This window comes from Lissotriton vulgaris, chromosome 7, assembly GCF_964263255.1.
Source record: "Lissotriton vulgaris chromosome 7, aLisVul1.2, whole genome shotgun sequence".
In the NCBI taxonomy this organism is placed as follows: Eukaryota; Metazoa; Chordata; class Amphibia; order Caudata; family Salamandridae; genus Lissotriton; species Lissotriton vulgaris.
The window spans coordinates 901,463,747-901,482,417 of record NC_141695.1 but is presented as its reverse complement, the minus strand read 5'-3'; the positions used below and the strand labels follow the sequence as shown (position 1 = coordinate 901,482,417).

Genomic DNA, 18,671 nt, shown 5'->3' with positions numbered 1-18,671 from the left:
ACACAAACCGCTCAACACTGATTGGAAAGCTTTAGCACTTTTTAAGGGGTTAAAATATGACACCAAAACAAGATTTAGGCCAACATCCCACCAGAAATATTATCAACCTCAGTGCTTGCCCCACAGCAAGTGGGACCCGAACCCTTTTATGGAAGCTTTTGTGATATTAAAGCACATTTATGACTGTCCGCTTTATTATGAACACTAATCCAACACAAAAGGAAGCATTGGCAAAAAACGAAAAAACTGCATTTGTTGGAGACCAACAATTATAGTGAACTTATGAAATTTATATTTGTGCTTATCTGCAGTTTGACTGTCCTGTTCTTTGCTCACATTGGACTTCTTAATCTCGACTTTTTAATACTCCGTTACCCAAAATAAACAATACAATTCCCCTTCCTCTGCTAGACTCTACCGGTCATTGCCTTCCTTGTAACTGGTGAGCAGATCAACCTGGAAGCGAATACAGACCATGCATCTGTGGGCGTGACCTATATTTACTCAGCATCCCCTTTCTCCTCTGTGGTGCTATTATGGCAGTCGCCTGAGATGGCGCTTTTGGGGTAGGAGACTGATGTTTGTCTTGATGATAGAAGGGATATGACCTGTGACGGTGTTTTGAGTAGTTGGGAACTTTGCAGTTGTACAGGGAATTCTGAAGTTACTACTGAGTTTATGCTGCTTTAAATTTAAAAATCTAATTTAACCCAGACGTCGGACTTTTGAAGTAATGCCTTGCATTGTGGTGTATAGATTGGAGCTAATGTTGACATACATTCTGGTTTTTGAAGTAGGCCTACTTTATTTGGTCCAAAAAATGTAAATATCCTACACATTGTGCTTGAAGGGTTTTTCAGTAGTAACGTGTTTGAGCAGTGCGAGGATCCCTCCGGCGGCAGAAGTGGACAACTGAAAACGGCCGCAGCATCAGCAATAAATCTTTGCCCAGCCAAATACTCACTATAAAAAAGTATTTTATTCCTTTAACAACCCACGCAAAGGAAACATGCAACAGCTCTTTTATTGGCATTGTAAATGACAAAGCTATTAATTTAGGTATTTAAAAAAAAAAACATAAATAAAAACTTTGCCATTTACAATACCAATAGCTCAAACTTTCCTAATGCGAGACCTATTGCATTGCAAATGCTTGTTTTACAAAATGCATTGCCTTTCTACAAAGTACTCATCTGAGACCACTCATATTGAGAACAGTATATTTTTGATACCTGTTGGTTCTAAAAATAAAACAACTATATCTTTGATAGAACAACAATTGGCCTGGAGTTCAGTCTTTGAGTGTGTGAAACCTTTTGCTGACAGTGTGTACAACAAATGCTTTACACTGTCCTCTGGTACTGCCTTACTGCTCAACCAAGCTACCACTTTAGAGAGTAAGGTCACACCTGGCTTTAACCTGTTATACCTCTGGGGTTTGTGGACTCTATACACCTTGTACGATATCTTGGTCCAGTATATATAGAGCCACTTTCTCACATCATAGCCTGAATATCCTGGACTTGCCATTCAGGAGGATAGGCCCGAAACTGCACTGTGTCCAGAACAGCTCTGATGCAGGGTTGAGTCTAAGAAGTTGGGTGAGACTTCGGCACACTGACAAGTGCACCCCAGCAAATGCAGGAGGTCATCCGTAGTCTGGAGGCGGGAGACAACAACTTGGGGAGAGCCCGCCTTCAACAGCCAGTCGTCAAGATAATACAAGAAGACTGGCACCTCTGATCTCCACCTTGGCGAACATCAGACGGGTGCTGGTAAGGCCAAAAGGGAGTACAGTGAACTGAAAGTGCCTGTGGCACACCATGAACTGCAGATAACGCCTGTAGGCAGGCAGAACAGGAATGTGGAAGTATGCATTTTGCAAGTCCAACGCTACCATCCAGTTTCCCAGGTCCAGGGCAGACCAGACTTGAGTGAGCGTGAGCATTTTGAACTTCTCCTTTTTGAGGATGAAATTAAGAGGGCGCAGGTCTAGGATAGGATGAAGGTCTCCGTTCTTCTTGGGTACCAGAAAGTAGTGAGAATAACAACCACACCCTACTTCTGGCGTTAGCACCCTCTCCATGGCTCCCTTGGCCAAAAGAGCCAACACTTCCTGGCAGAGCATGAAAAGATGGTTCTCCATCAGCCTGTCGCAAGTAAGTGGCATAGGTGGAGGGGTAGTCTCGAAGGAGAGGGAGTAGCCTCACCAAACAATCAGCAGAACCCATCGGTCTGATGTTATAGACTTCCAGTGGGACAGGTGATGGCATATCCTGCCTCTCACTGGGTGCCCATGATGGTGAAAGGGGTTTGCCCGTTGACGATGTCTGTGGGTAGTGGATCATCACCCATGCAGAGGCTGGGAAGCTAGCGTGCCATGGTTGCTCAGCGGGTATAGATGCAGCTGGAAGCATCTTTTGTGGTTACGAAAGGATCGAAAGGGTGCTTGGGGGTGACAAGGGGCTATTGAATGGTCCAAGAACCTGGCCATAGACCTGCTGTCCTTAAAGGGCTCCAGCACATAATGTGCTGGTCTCCAAAGAAATGTGAGCCATACTTGGACATCTCCTGAAAAAACAGCTGTCCTCAGCCAGGCAAGCCTTAAGGCCATTGTTGATGAAACCCCTCTACCCAGCGAGTTGGTGGTATTCAGTCCACAACGGATCGTGAACTTAGAATCATGTCTCCAGTCGGTAACGTTCTGGTATGGTCCGGGCCTCCTCCGGAACCATGGGCAGCACCTGCACAACCGAATCCCAGTATGGGAGTAACAGTCCAAAAGGCACGCAGTGTTCAGGTGTGCCTGGCCTGTGGAAGAAAAAATCTTCTTTCCCAAGGTGCCCAACCCTTGGATTCCCTATCCGGTGGGGAATGCACCAGGATTTACATGGGAGGTCGTGGCTTGGACCACTAAGCCCTCTGGGGTAGGGAATTTGTGCGATGAAATTGGGGTTCCCCTGGGGTGCAGTGGGCAATCGTCCTGTTAACAGGAGCCTCAGTGTTAGGCTTGGACCAGGTCCCAAGCAGGACGTCAGTAAGGGCTTCATTTAAAGGGAGAAGCGGAGGTCACTCCCAGCTGAAGCACCTTTATCAAGATGTTTGTCTTATTATTGCCACTGAGGGTAGGCTAAACACACTGTTCTCTTTTGGATATATTTGTTGCAGAGGGTTGGCTGTTTTCAAAGTCATTGTCTATTTCGGTGTCCTTTTTTATAAGAAGACGGACACCTGATGAAGGCTTACAAGCCAAAACGCGCGTAGTGCCCTCATCTACCGCTTTGCCTCCATCGTCGTTCAAGTGTCTATTCACGGTTTTGTCTCTATGTCTCATGTAATGTATATGTCTTATTATGTGGTTTTAATGAAGATTCATGGTGTCATTTTGTAAACAATGAATCAGATCTTGGAAACACAATAGTATGAAATATAACCAATAATTGCAAAATAATTTGACAAATAAAAAACAAAAATACAATAAATATCTTGGATCTAATTTGATGATTAGTCCTTTACATGTGGGTTATTAAATGGTTCTTTAGCTAATTGACATTAGTGTGCTATAACTTGTCTACAGACCTTAACCTAACTCAACTAAACATGGCGCAATGATTTTAATTTCAATGCAATTTTGGAATGATAGTGCTTTTAAGGGTGCAATTAAAGGAAGACAGATTGCTTTGGATAAAGCACCTACAAGAGAAGTATGATGCAAGCCACATTCAAAGGAGATCTGATAAAAGCTAAGGAGAAACACAAACCATCTGGATCTATGGAAGAAGGAATGACATGACTACATGTCGAAAACTGATATATTCAAATAATTCTATGGCAGGTTGTATTCTGAAGAACAAAATGACAGGACGGGGCCTCACATTTCTCTAGATACCAGAAGAACAAATAATAGTGCTGGGGGCCCGCCATGAGTAGACAAGACTAAAACCGCTATAAAAACTCAGAAGGTTAATAAGCCCCGGGGCTTGATGGTTTCAATGGAGAATTTTACAAGACATACTCAACTTAAGAGCCAGCACTTCTCCAAACTGCTTTTTAAACATTGGGGAAATCCGGGAAGACTACTATGGAAGAGGCCCATATTGTTGTGATTCCAGAACTGGAGAAAACCATTATGAATGCTCAGCAGACAGACCCATTACATTATTGAACCTGTGTGTGGGCCTTGAGGGGTTCCCTGTCTGTTGATCTCGTTTTCCCCTACCTTGCTACTTTGCACAGAACTGTGGCTTGCACATAGCATTTCAATCTCTTTTATGAACTTTTAAAGGAAAACGAAAAAGATATTCTTTGCACCTTACTTGTTCTAACATGTTCACTGTATGAATTTTATTGTGCTTGCGTAATTCACTTCCGGATTGCCACTGAGAGTCGCCATTTTTAGTCAGTGCGCGCTCTAGTCCTGTGGCGGTAAGGAAAACAGTGGTCCTAGACAAAATTCATTTAAACATATCACTTTGTATGGAAAGATGCGTATATACGACATTCAAAGGCACACATGAAAAAGCAAGGCTATGGGCCACTTCAAAATGACATTATATTTAATTTATTTTAGTCATAGTAGAATTGCAAAGCAAACAAATCTTTTCAAATCAAAAAGGTTCAAGTGCGGGGGCGTGGCCAAGGCGGCGAACATGGCGGACGTAGCCTAAGAGAGCTCCGTCCCGCCGTTGATTTATACGACGAATATCCTGCGTCTCCCCAACCCTGAGACGTCTCCAACAGGGTGTCTAGACATCTGAAGCAGCGGTGAAGTCCCGACGGCGATTTGCGCGATCTCCGACGCCAGCCCAACGGCGATCTGAGCCCTGAGGTGGCGAGGCCTCCTGAACGCAAGGAAGCCGGGGCCTCAAGTCGGGGTGAACCCGGGCGGAAGTGCGGTGTGACTGGGTCCGGAGAGAGGCTGTGGACGGGCTCACACTTCCGACGAGCGGAGGCTCACAGTGAGTACACTGCGTGACACAGAGGGGACAGAGCACTTGATACCACCGCTTCTACCACTAAATATTGGAGGCTACGCCGACTGCGAGCCGGGGGAGCGCTAGAGGGGCCGGACTGGCCTTGCTCGGCGGTCGCATCGGACCGCGGGGGGCTGTTGCGCGACGGACGCTGCTGGGGGTCTCTACTGTGTGTTCCCCCCCCTGCCCCCTGGCAGGTCTTAGACGGCGGCGGCGCTTGCCGCAAAGAGGCGGGAGCCTCCTGCTGGGCCCGGCTGAGGCCCAGGCTTACTTGTATTCCACACGCGGCGCGCCGCTACATACCCCCTGCTCGGCGGCGAGATCGGGCCACGGGGGGGGACCTCCGAGGGCGGGGTGCCGGTGTGCTACAACCTGGGCCCTAAGTGGAGAAGAGCTGGCAGCGGCGCCGGGAGGCCCGGAGGCGGATAACCCTGAGCGGACCCTGCGACTACCGGCGCACTTGGGGGCCATGGGCTCCCAGAGAGCAGTGGCTGTACCCCCAGAGTGGCTCATAAACAACGCTGTGACCTATATGCCCCCCACACCGGACATGGAGCATTCACTTATAGCGAGATTAGGTGGGGACGCCGCGATATTGGAGTAAGGGGACGTGATATCACGGGCGACCACGCAGATTGGTCTGAGGGCGGACGATCTCCTTCCCACCGTCCCGGAACCCGGGGAAGGCCTGGACACAGCTCTGCAATTACGGAGGTTGGGGTGGCTGATCTGAACTCCCCACGGTGCTCTGGACTCAGTGTACATATCTGTTGGCTGCCATGACGAGGGGTGGCAACAGTGGAGGTGCCTCGAAACAAGCCACGATTGACAAATTTACTGGGCCAACTGGGAGTGCCGGGGCCTTCGGGGGCCCCCAGACGCCTGGCCCGGACAATGCAGCCCTCATGGCAGCGATAACGCAATCCAGGGATATGCTGGACGCAAAAATAGGGGCTGTCGGGGCGGATGTTACTTTACTGCGCCAGGACTTGCGCAATGCCGTGGCCCGCATCACTGTGACAGAGACCAGAATAACAGGAGTAGAAGATGACGTAGCGACCCTGAAAAAGAAAGTAGCCAACATGGAAAGTATTCAGAAGGGCCTTGCACTGCGAGCTGAGGAAGCGGAAGGGCGTGCTGGGCGAAACAACCTGCGGTTCGTGAGATTTCCGGAGGGCTGTGAGAAGGGCGACATGGAAGCCTTTCTGACCCAATGGTTGGAGGGGTGGCTCCCACCGGAGTCCCTTTCGCGCTGTTTCATAATTGAGCGCGCACACCGAGCGCTGGTCTAGAAGCCGCCGGTGGGAGCTCGCCCGTGACCTGTGATAGCCAAGCTGCTCAATTATCACGATCGAGACACGATCCTGCAACAAGCGCGAGTGAAGGAGCCTCTACTATTTGACATCACAAAATCCTCATATTCCCGGACTACACCAGACTGGTGCAACAGCAACACCAGTCCTTTACCGCAGCTAAGCCGTGGCTGAGGGGCCTTAATATCCAATATGCCTTGCTATACCCAGCCCGTCTGCGTGTGGTCTTCCAGTCCCGGACTCAATTCTTTAACACTCCGGAAGAAGTCTTCACCTGGACGGATGAGACGGTCCGGATCAGAGTACATACCCCTCCGGGTCGAGACTCTGATTCATCATCCACGGCGGGGCCCCCGAGGGCCCCTCGGCGATCGCGTAGCAGGAGTAACTGGAGGTCGCGCTCCCAAAAGAATCCTCCTCCCAATGATGGTGCAGCGGAGGCAACCGAAGCTACAGACTCTCAGAATCCAGAGGCATGAGACCCAAAGGCACTTAACAGACTCCGGACATGAGTCCTGGGGAGTGGCCGGAAGTTTGCGCCCATCTTTTGGGCGAAGACAACTCTGGTAATCTATCGACTATGACTCCTGATGAACAAGTAATGGGTAGCCATGAGACGTGGGTTGGGGGACGACAATGAGAAGGCGGTCATAACACCTCACTTTGTAGGAGTTTGTTATGTGGGGGGTGAGTTGGGACTGAGTGGGTAGTTCATGGGGATCCATTGGGATAGTGGGTCTCTGACCCCCCGTTGGGGGCCGGAGATGATCTATACCGCGACAGGAACTTCAATGTTACTGAGGTATGGGGTGGGGGGTGGCGGGGCAGTTGTCGGAGTGACTTGGGACGGGGTTGGGGGTGAGTTGAAGGGGGAAAGAGAGGGAGGGATGCGTTCATTTGCACAGTGTTCTTTCAAGTCCTATTGAAGCAAGATGTGTGTGTGTGGTCTCAGACGCTCGGACTATCCATATTTCTGCTCATAGATGGCGGTTAATACTCCTGAATTGGGCCTACAGAGGGCATCGATGCGCGTTGTGAGCTGGAATGTACGGGGGATGCTGGACAGGATAAAGAGAGGGGCCGTCCTAAGGCAGGGGAAGAGAGACAGGGCTGATGTGCTACTATTACAGGAGACTCACCTCATGGGTACCAAGACCCTTAGCTTACAGCGTTACGGTTTTCAGCAGGTGTATCATGCTGGGTTTGCGAGGGGATCTCGCGGGATAGCAATTTTGGTACACCGCAGGCTGCCCTATGTTCATGAGACTCAGTGGGTTGATGCGCAAGCAGGTATGTGTTTGCCCAGGGCAAAATAGGCACTGAACCGGTAGTCTTCGGGAGTGTGTATGCCCCGCCTCCACTGCAAGGAGCTCTTATAGAAAAGCTATTCGGTGTATGGCCTGAGATACCGGATGTTATGGCAGTGGTGGGCGGCGATTGGAATGATGTGATGAATGTACGGATGGATCGACACAGGCTGGGGGGAGAGGTGCCTTCAGACACACCTACTAAATTGAATGGCATGGTGAGAGGGATGGGATGGGTGGATGCATGGCGACACCAACACACCCAGAGTCGTGAATACACATACGTTTCAGCGGTGCAGAAGTCCTTCTCCAGGATTGATTACCTGTTTGTCCCTCACGCCTGGGTTGGGAGGGTGGATTCCACGTCCATACTGCCACGCGGTCTGTCAGATCACTCCCCGATAGCGATTGATTTACTTCTAGATAGAAGACGACAGCCATTCAGATGGCGTCTTTCCACGTGGCATTTGCAACAAGAAAACTACCAGACACATATGAGGGAGGCTATTGCTCACTACTGGAGCGACAATGATAAATCTGACACGGATGGCATGACCCTCTGGGAGGCCCTGAAGCCCACGCTTCGAGGGGTAGATATTGCTTGGTGTGCAGCTGCCCGTAAGGCACGTAGGGAGGATATAGTGAAAGCTGCAGACCGGGTCAGCGACCAGGAAGAAAGATGCCACGCTGATGGGAGTGAGGAAGATGTGGGTCAACTACTACTGACGCAACAGTCGTACGCCTCCTTACTGTTAGATGAGGCTAGGCAGCTGTGGCTGGCGACTCAGAGTAGGATCTACCAGTGGGGCGACAAATCCAGCTCGATGCTATATAGGCTCTGCCAGAGCACTTTCCATGCGCAGTCCCTACCGTGTCTTCGTGATGAGGCGGGGACGCCCATGACGGCCCCAGCGGACCTGGCAGCCAGCTTTGCACGGTATTATGCGGCCCAATATGCCCCCCAGGAGCTCCTCCCGGCGGAAGATGTCGACAAATTCCTTGCTGACCTCCCGCCACGAGCAATCTCAGATGAAGGGCGTGCTCGACTTGAACTCCCTTTGTCAGCGGAAGAGCTGGGTACAGCCCTCAAAGACTTAAATGTGGGCAAGGCCCCCCGACCCAACGGGTTCCCCTGTGAATTTTTTAAGAAATTCATCCTCCAACTAGGAGCATACTACGGTAGGGCACTGGAGGCAGCCAAAGAAAGTGGCCGACTCCCGAGGGACTGGCGACACGCTGAAATTGTGGTCCTCTGCGAACCAGGGATGCCCCCTGAACTACCCGAGTCCTATAGACCAATATCACTATTGAATACTGAAGCGAAGATATTGGCGAAAGCGCTGGCCAATCGCCTCCTCCCATACATTACCGATCTTGTCCACCCGGACCAAGCCGGGTTTATGCCCCACAGAGCAACAAGACACAATATTAGACGCTCGCAGGTGGTGGTGGAGGCGGCCCGAGCAGCGGGGATCCCTGCGGCACTTTTGCTGGCCGACATAAATAGGGCCTTCGACTCAGTCAGTTGGGTCTACCTCCGCGCACTTCTATCCCGCCTGAATCTCGGACCCCACTTTCTATCATACCTGCAGTTATTATACACAGATCTGACAGCGTCGGTGAGAGTGGCTGGGGCAGTGTCTGATTCCTTCTCCATAGGTTGGGGCACCAGGCAAGGATGCCCTCTATCGTCATATCTATTTGCCCTGGCCATGGAACCATTGGCGGTGCGAGTGGACGCTCAGATGCGAGGCATTGAGTGGCAGGAGGGACCCTCCGATAGAATCGCACTCTATGCGGACAACTTCATATTCTTCCTCACAGATCTGAATAGATCTGGGCCGAGGGTCCTTGACATCATGCGGACATTTGGGGGGGTGTCGGGCCTCCGCTTAAACTTACGTAAGTCTGTGCTGTGGGTGCTGGGAGAGCGCTGTGGCCTGGGGTCCTGGGCGGCGGCATTGCAGGAGGCGACGGGAGGCCTTAAATATCTGGGTGTGTTCCTGACAGACTTGCGTGGAGTCTCCTGGACGCGCAATGTTGTGCCCGTATGGGAGCGTATCCGATCGGACATGACTACATGGTCCCGTATGCCCCTGAATGTATATGGCCGTTCAGCCATATTTAAGATGGTAGCCCTCCCGCGTCTATTATACCAACTACAAAATCACCCATATCCTATTTCACTGTAGTGGTTCAAGCAAGTAAATTCAACACTCAGTCAATTTCTTTGCGCCGGGGGAGTGGCGAGAGTAGCACTCCGCACATGTTTCCTCTCCACGTATTGTGGCGGCCTAGCAACGTCGGACATTCTGTCCTATTCTCAAGCTTCTCACCAATTAATACTGAATGAGTGGTGGTATGGAGACCGGGGTGATTCGACCTATGCCCTGGAGAGGTACCTGATGAACCCTGACATGCTACATACTATACTTTACTCGGCTAGTAAGAGAAAGAGGCTCCCAGTGGTCACTCAAATAGAGTTTCATATATGGCGCTGAGCACTTCGTCGCATGGGGTGGTGGAACTGGCTGACGAGGGAAACCCCATTGTGGCAGAATGGGCTACTGCCGGTGTTGACGTCCCTACAAGGGTTCCGTGGCTGGGACACGATAGGCATATCAGCCTTAGGCCACGTTGTCAGAGGCACGACCCTCAAGTCGTTCCAGGAGCTACGTGAGGAGTATGATATGCCCCAGACCCAGTTCTTTAGATATTTGCAGTTCCGACATGCTATTGCACCCACCCTGAAAGAACTGGACTCATTGCCCGAGTTTAGCCCACTAGAGGACAAGGTATTTATGGGAGAGTTGGAAAACAAAAAGATATCTACTATCTACCAAATGCTAGTTACACATTGTTCATCTTCCCTAGACGCTCTGCGGACTAAATGGGAGAGTGATGTGGGTGCATTTGAGGAGGAAGACTAGAGAGAAGCGCTTGAGGCCCCAAGAGGAGCGGCCATTGCGATACGCCTATGATTCATTCAGTTCAAATATCTGCATAGAGCATATTATACAAGGGAACGATTGTGGAGGGCAGGCATGATTGCGTCCCCGGATTGTTTGAGATGTGGCAAAGAGGTGGGCACTTTTATACATACAGTATGGTCGTGTGAGGGGCTACGGAGGTTTTGGTCGGGGGTGTGGGACTGCCTGTCTGAGGTGTTGGGCTTAGAGCTCCCCCGCTCGCCACTGTTGGGTCTTCGCCATGTTCTGGAACAAGTGGGGGGTAATACCTATAAACGACATCTGCTGCTGTTGGGCCACACGGTGGCCAAGAGAGATGTGGCCCGAGCCATGAAGGACCCCAGGGCCCCCCTGGTGGGAGTGTGGAAAAGGGGACTAGACTTCTACATGGGACTGGAGCGCCCGATCTTTGAAGCCAGGGGCTGCCCTCGGAAGCATTATAAGATTTGGAAGAGATGGGCAGATTATAGAGGCCTGTGGCTGGATCCGCCAGCACATGATGAACCTGAAGAAAGTCATTTAGACACTGATCCCGGGTAATGAGGAATACACACTGAATGTTTCCAGATATGATTCTTGTTTATAGACTACCTAGACGCTGTGCAGGGGGCGGGAGGGGGGTTCTGGGTAGGGGGGTAGGAGGGAGAGGGGAGGGGGGACGTAGAAAAATTATTTCATCTTAACTGTTGTTTGAATTGCCTAATTGTGATTATTACTCTAATGCTCACAGTTCCTCCGGTTCCCGGGGCGCTGTGCTTGGCATGCAATTTTTCAACAACACAATAAAATCTTGTTCTGAAAAAAAAAGGAAAAAAAAAGGTTCAAGTGCATGCTATACAGTTGTACATGTACTTGACGGTTGTCATCAGGAGACCGGAAAAAGTGTGAAAAAATTGTGCTCTAGTAAAGAGAAAAGGAGGAAAGGAATGGATTTCACAAGGGGATAATTCAAACGAATGCGTGTTGAAGGGACCCGGAAATATGTTTCACAGAAACCGGTCTCCCATTTCGAGACTCAGGCCTACCCCTATACATTACGTTCAGTACATTTTATACAGCAGTAATACTTGTTTGTTGTTACAGTGTAGCCACATCTGTGATTTCAGTATGGGGGATCACGGTGGGGTGTGGGCCTATTTGGGGGGGTTCGTCGACATTTCGACCCTGGTGCAAAAGGGTTAGTAAGCTCCTCTGCTACATGTCTTCATCAGGACGGATAACGGGGGTATCTAAACGTTCAGTGCGGTGAACAACGAGGAGCAGACTTTATGCTTGTATTGAGGTTATTTAATCTCATAAAATCATCGTTGGAATCAACACCGCCTCTTTGAAAAGCTGCGCGTAGGCGTCTGGTCATGTCTCACAAGGATTGTTAATCTTAAAAGTGCTAATTCAGTCCGTGCGCCCAGCGCGTAGCATCCGTCGGTCTCTCTGCATGACAGTGATCTATCTATACAAAGTGAGATGTTTAAATGAATTTTGTCTAGGACCACTGTTTTCCTTACCGATCGATCCCCAGGTCCTCTGACGTATACTGGGTAACCCCATTGATTATAATGCTCTAGTCTTGAGGCGGCTGGGTACCATTTAAATGCGAGCAACGTGGGCGCCTTGAGGGGTTCCCTGTCTGTTGATCCCGTGTTCCCCTACCTTGCTACTTTGCACAGAACTGCGGCTTGCACATAGCATTTCCATCTATTTTGAAAAACTTTTATTAATTTTTTTTTTTTTTTTAAATCTTTATTAACAGGAAGGAATAGTGTTCAGTCAGTATCATACAGCCATATGGTTGTGGTTACATTTTGTACATTTATATTTTCGTATGTGACAAGAAACATTACAGTAGCAAAGACTGTGCTGCATTAAACCTTTGTAGACTCATTGATACGTTATCATGTGGTCCACTCGCATGTATTGTAGTTCGTTACTGTTCCCCCCTTCACGTATAATTCAACAGTAGCATTACTTTTATATTATAGAAATAACAAACCCCCCTTCCCCCCCCAACCATGTGTCATCATTGCCATTGTGTTTCCACCCACTTCCTCAATCAGCAATTTCCTTAGCGTGTACATCGTTACATAGCCAGGTCAGTGCAAGAAATATTGTGCTGTTGTGTCGCTGAGGTTAATACCCCCTTCCCGCTTTGTTACTCCTCCTCCCCCTCTGAGTCCAAGTCGTCTCCCTCCGGCAAGGGGTCACAGATCTCTCCTCTGTATATATTCCATGCCGCCCATACCTTGTCCACTTGCGGGGCGCCGCGCGTAGGACGTATACTGCCCTTTCTGTTACCATCAGGATGTCTATGTTCTTAGCCCACCTGCTCGCGGTGGGTAGTTCTGGTGCGCCCCACTTCTGTGCTATGTCTCGCTTGGCCACTGTCATGGCCAAAGTTGCCCAAATCAGTTCATATCTACCCAGGTCATTGGGGTCCCAGATGTTCAAAAGGCACTTGCGTGGTTCAGGCAATCTAGAAAGTTTAAGGGCCTGGGAGATCGTGCGCATTATTTGCCTCCAAAATTCGCGTATTCGTGGGCATTCCCATAGTGTGTGAAATAGTGTCCCCTCTTCCCCGCAGCCTCTCAAGCAAAAGGGATGTGGCGCTCTCTGTATTTTATGAAGTAGCGTCCTGGTGTAGTAGATGCGGTGCAAAATTTTTAGTTGCACCAGTCTGAACTTACTCGAGATTCCAACCTCTCTTGGGGAGGCCAGCGCCTCATTCCACTCAAATTCATCCGCCTCACCTATTTCCCCTTCCCATCTTTCTTTAAGTTTCAGCGTGGGGTCTTTGAGATTATTGACCAGTTTTTTATACGTGAGTGAGGTCGCGCTTTGGATCATGATTTCTGTTAGTAGTCTATCTTCTAACGGAGAGGATTCCGGCAGAGTAGTACCCGCAGGAATCGCCCGTAGTAATGCGTGCCTAATTTGTACATATCTGAATGTTTCTGTGGGTCCGAGGTTATATTGCTGCTGTAGGTGTGGAAATGGTACTACTGTGTCATTGTCCCAGAGGTCCCCCACCGTAGAAATGCCTATGGAGTCCCACCGCTCAAATCCCTTACAGCCTCTGAGGTTCCCCAATGTCTTCGTGTCCCACAATGGTGTCATTTTGGTGATTCTACCTGCCCACCCCAATCGGGCCTGTGCCATGTGCCATAGGGCCGCCGTGTGTCTGGTCGGACCGAGTAGACTCTTAAGTTGTGATTTATTGTAAAGCCCTGACAGCATACAGTCCGTTCCAAGCTGTGACCAGTCTGCCCGATAGGCCGGGTCCTCTTTTGGGGCGTGAATCCAATAATTTATTATTTTGAGCTGGGCCGCCCAGTAATATAGTTGAATGTTAGGGAGCGCTATTCCCCCCTCATACCAGCTTTTAACCAACTTGTCGTATGCTATACGTGCCGGGCCAGTATCCCAGAGCAAGGTAGAGACCAGCGCCACGATCTGCTTGAAGTATCGTGGTGGCACTAGGTGCGGGGTGTTTTCTAGGACATAGAGGAGCCTAGGGAGCGCCATCATTTTGTACAATGCTGCCCTACCCAGTAGGGTCAGGGGCAGGGCCGCCCAATGCTTAACGTCCGCACGTAGGCGATCTATAGGAGGCTTCAAGTTACTGGTAAAGAAGTCCGCCTCCTTACTCGTGATGACAATACCTAGGTACTTGAAGGAGGCCGTTGTTGTAATCAGAGGACAGTCATCCTGCAACCTCGGTGCCGGGCCTTTTAGTGTATATATGACAGATTTCGACCAATTCAGGGTGTAGCCCGAGGAATGTCCGTGGGTGTTACAGAGGTCTAGCAGGGCCGGGACGCCGTCATCAGGTGCAGTCATGTAGATGAGCATGTCGTCGGCGTATAATGAGACTTTGTCCTCCCATCCCTCCTCCCATTTAATGCCCGCAAATAAGGGCGTGGTCCTGATCTGAATTGCCAGGGGTTCAAGCACTAGCGCGAAGAGCAAGGGTTACAAGGGGCAACCCTGTCTAGTCCCCCTGCCTAATTGGAACCTCGGTGATATGTGGCCATTAGCCACGACTTGTGCGACTGGCTTCGTATAAAGCAGCCGTATCCATGCTATATATTTCGGCCCAAATCCCATACGCGCGAGTACCATGAAGAGATATTCCCACTCTACGAGGTCGAACGCCATTTTTGCGTCGAGGGAGAGAATCACAGCCCTCTCCGAGAGGAGGTGTGCACGGGCCATCACACCATGGACTCTCCGGAGATTCATCGCTGTGCTCCGGTGAGGCATAAAACCCGACTGGTCAGGGTGGATCAGGGTACTGAGGTGGGGCATCAAACGGGTGGCCAGAAGCTTAGCCAATATCTTGGCCTCGATATTTAGTAATGATATCGGGCGATACGAGGTACATTCAGTCGGGGGTTTCCCTGGTTTGGGTATCGCCACAATCGTGGCCGTGCGTTGATCCAGCGGCAATTCTGCTTTTTCCCTGCTTTCCAAATACATGGCCAGCAGTGGGGCACTTAGTTCCGGAGCCATGGACTTGTACCACTCCACGGGTATCCCATTCGGACCCAGTGCTTTTCCAGACTAATGCCTGGATTGCCAGCTGAATTTCCTCCTCCGTCGGGTCTACTTCTAGGGTTCTCATATCTTCCTGCGTAATGCTGGGGATGGCAATATCCGCTAGTGTTGCTGCTGCTATTTGCTGTGTGACTACCCGGTCTGGGGTGTATATTGTTTGATAATGCTGTGCCAGGGCGCAAACTATGTCCTCTGGGTGTGTCAATGTCCGCCCTTCCTCCGAGTGCAGTCTCTGAATACCTCTCGCTCCACTCCCCCTCTTATCTAGCCACACCAGCATTCTACCCGCTTTGTCTCCCACATCGTATATTCTATGTTTAGTGTTTGCGATGTATCCCTTCTCTGTCGTTTTAAGGTGAGCCTGGTATTGCTGTTGCCGAACCATGAGGGTGTGTGTCGTGGTCGGGGAGGGGTTCGACATGTGCGCATTGTTGGCTGTGTTAAGTGCTAGTTCTAATTCTGTGAGTTCCTTCCGGGAATCACGTTTGTGCCCCGTTATTGCTGCAATGGCCGCCCCCCGGAGGACTGTTTTGTATGCTTCCCACAAGATTGATGGCGATGCCACCGTTCCAGTGTTTTCAGCAAAATACTGCGTCGTCACAAGTTTGAGTTTCTTCCGAATCTTGGGAATTTTTAAAAAGTGTGGGTAAATTGGGTAGATCCTCGCACTTTTTTTTCCTCTGGTGGTAAGTGATAGAGCAATTGGAGAATGATCAGAGATGCCCCTGGGCAGGATGTCCACTTTATCTACCATTCCCAGTCCCAACCCCAGGGCTAGAAAGTTGTCTATACGGGATAAACTATTATGTACAGCTGAGTAGTAAGTGTATTGAGTAGCCTCGGTATGCAGATGTCGCCAGATGTCTACAAGGCCCAGGGCTTCTACAAAATCCGAGAGCATGCAGTTCCTCGTGATCGGGCCCTAGAGGGAAAGGTGTCTATAAGTGGGTCCATGATTGCATTAAAGTCCCCCCCGACAATCGTATCCCCTTCAGGGAGGTCAAGGAGGAATTTGCCTAGTGCAGGCAGGGCCACGGAGTGTAGTGCCGGGGGGATATATACTGAAAAAAGCGACCCTGGTCGTCTGCCATGCGATGTGTGATGATAAAGGGAGATGATTTTTTCACCAGTATTCCCGTCTCCCTGGAGCCGGTAGTGAATTCTGCATGTATCGCCATTGTATAGCCGCGCCTATCAAGTGCTTTGCAGGTGGACCCCGCGAGATGGGTTTCCTGTAGGAGGACCAAATCCGGGCTGTGTCGCTTTATGGCTTGCAGTACCAAGCCTCTTTTTATTTTGTCACCCAGGCCCCTAACATTCCAGGTTAGCATGCGCAGTGGGGGTACCTCCATAGTCACAGGGGAGCCCTCAGCGGGCGTGTTGTGAAGCGGCCTGGCCATTAAGTCGGTGAGAGAGCATCGCACGTAGTGTGCCCGTGGGATAAGCACATGTGTTGCCTCGTGCCATACTGTGTAGGAGACTGGCAATATTCGGGGTGGTAGTACAATGTGAGTGCTGAATGATGACTATGAACAAAAACATGAACTCTAACAAGAAAACTTCAGTCCCGTCCCCCCACCCTGCTACCCTGCTCCACGGACAAACCCCCGCCCGTTTCCCCAACTTTGCAGAGTGCTTCAGTCCTTCCCCAATCATCTTACTTGCTCGTGGGGTTGGTGAGTCCCTTACGGGCACTGCCTGTGCCCACCCTACTCAGCTACGCCAGGTCCAAGGCCCTTTGCGCCACACTCAGTCCCATACGCATACAGTCCGGCTTCAGACCGGAGCCAGTTGGCCAGAGTCCAGCGGGTCCCTTTCAAGATCCGATTCCGTGTCTACCGCGCCTTCTTGATGGGGTGATTGGGAGGTCTGATTGTTCAATGTCTTTTCGGTACGATGTGTCGGCCGGTCCCGATGTGGGCGATGTCGCTGTCCCACTGGCCTCCAGCCCTCCAGCCATTCCTGCGCTACCTCCGGCGTGTCAAAAAACCAAGTCTTTCCCTCGGCCACAATTCGCAATTTAGCGGGAAATAGCATGGAGTACGGCAATTCTCTGTCTCGTAGTGCCTTTTTCACCTCCGTGAACGATTTACGACGCCTGGCCACCTCTGCCGTGTAGTCTGGGAAGAAAGCTAAGGTTGCATTTTGGATCCGTACAGGCGGTGAGGTTCTTGCCGCCTGTAGGATCGCATCCCTGTCCCTAAAATTGAAAAGCCTGGCCAGCACAGGCCTTGGTGTTGCTCCTGTCTTGGGCGGACCTCCCGGGACTCTATGTGCCCTCTCCACCGAGAAGAAGTGGGACAGGCCTTTGGGTTGCAGTTTGTTTTTTATGAGATCTTCCACGTATAGGTCCATGGCCCCTTTCCCCTCCGTCTCTGGAAGTCCAAGGATGCGCACGTTATTGCGTCGCGAACGCCCTTCTTGGTCGTCCAGCTTGTCGTGCAGGAGCTTGGTGACTTTCTGCACGCGTTCCATGGCCACTTGCAGGTCCGAGGTGTCTTCTACAAGAGATTTCGTGACCACCTCCACTTGCGATACCCTTTCCGCCATTTTGTGAAAGTCTGCTCGCAGCAATGAGACTTCCGAGGAGATGGCGCCCACTGTTGTTTTAACCTCTGAGAGCGTTTTCATAATGTCTTCCAGCGTTATTTTTTTTGTTCCTTCTGCGTCCTGGGCATTACCCGTGGAGTTTCGCCCTGTATTGTGCGGCTGACCTTGCTGTCCATAGGCAAATTTGTCCAATTTGGCCTGTGTGGATCCACTCCTAGTGCCTTTGCCCGCCATGGTTCTGGGGCTCGCGGAATCCGGAGTCTTGCCCTGCTGAGTCGTGATCAGCGCGTCGTCCTGTCCCGCAGCCCGCAGGTACCAACCAGGGAGCAGTAGGCTGGCGCGAGTTAGACTGAGTTTCACCTTCCGCCCTCTGTACAGGCCTCACTGGCCGTTGTGGTGATGCAGGATATTACCGGCGGTCGCTGTGTGTGTTTCAGTTAGTTTCACTGTAGGCCGCGCCTCGTGGTCTGCGCTCTCGCCCTTCAAGAATTCCACCCTGAGCAGGGACGGTCTCAGCGGCTTTTAATTGGGGTCTCTTGGGCAGGTCCACCTCGGTCGGGCACCTCGGATGGCGGAGGGTCTGGTTTTGGGCAGTTGCACCCCTACCTATAGGCCAGGCAGGCCGCAAGCTCTCCCGCTTGGTGTACAGGATCTGTGTCTCCACTGTGCCAGGGCTGCTGATGCTTCCGGGCAGTATGTGGGCCCGAGTCCCCTTCGTGAGTTCCTGCGTGGATCTTCTATGTGCCGCCGTCCCCCGGGGGTACCAGTGTTTCTTACCTCCGATTGGGGCTTGTATTTGCTTCCACTCCGACCCCGCGGGGGGGGGGGGGGGGGGGGTTGGGGTTTCGGCGCCACGCAGCGCGCCCTAGGCCGGATCGGCCCGTTCCTGTGTGTTATGCCAGTCCCGCACAGGTGGCGTGCTTGTAAGTGTTCCATAGGGCGATGCCACTATATGGAGTCCCAGGTAGTTTTTCACGCTGTCAGGCGGGTGCCGGGATGCGTCCACCC

At 50.9% G+C, this 18,671-nt stretch overlaps 1 protein-coding gene across 1 annotated transcript in view; it reads right to left on the bottom strand.

Moving 5' to 3' along the window:
* Positions 1-18,671, bottom strand: part of MGAT4B (alpha-1,3-mannosyl-glycoprotein 4-beta-N-acetylglucosaminyltransferase B) — a 1,389,535-nt gene that overhangs the window by 1,287,411 nt on the left and 83,453 nt on the right. The window lies entirely within an intron of this gene.